This window comes from Pseudoliparis swirei, unplaced genomic scaffold (assembly GCF_029220125.1).
Source record: "Pseudoliparis swirei isolate HS2019 ecotype Mariana Trench unplaced genomic scaffold, NWPU_hadal_v1 hadal_154, whole genome shotgun sequence".
Classification (NCBI taxonomy): Eukaryota; Metazoa; Chordata; class Actinopteri; order Perciformes; family Liparidae; genus Pseudoliparis; species Pseudoliparis swirei.
The window spans coordinates 9,348-9,927 of NW_026613390.1; positions in this window are offsets into that span (position 1 = coordinate 9,348).

Here is a 580-nt window from a genome sequence, read left to right on the forward strand (position 1 = left end):
AGTGAGGCTTTAGGCTCTATCTCTGCTAATTAGAATTTAATGGACCAAAAGTGATTGGTGTACTTCCAGAAATAAAGTGGGCTATTCATATGTAAAGCAAACAAACAGTACTTGGTATAGAAGTATTGTTTGGGTGCATCTCTTGCCAGAGTCACAATGACGCAGAGACTAGGGATTATACTAGGCTAAGAAGCATATTTAAATGCATGAGTCTTTTTCTGTTCTTTTATTGCACTTATTAGGAGCAAACACATAATCTCTGCAATTGAATGTCCTGTAATTTTTCCTCAGCATATATTTTACTTCCCGTCATGTTTGCTTGACTTTGCCATTTTTTTTCTTTTCCGCGATGGCCCCTGAGTGGGTGCCTATTGCATAGACCCTGAGTAATCATCATTATAAAATGATAAGAACCGTACCCTGACTGCTCCCTGTGGAATTAAGCATTAGAGACATTTGTTCTTTCGGGCTGCCCACACAGTGGTCTCACTGTCTCACACACTCATTAACACTGTCTTTCTCTCTCTCATTTGTATTTTTCGCTCCTCTTTTCTCTTTCTGCCGTTTGTTTAATTCTCTC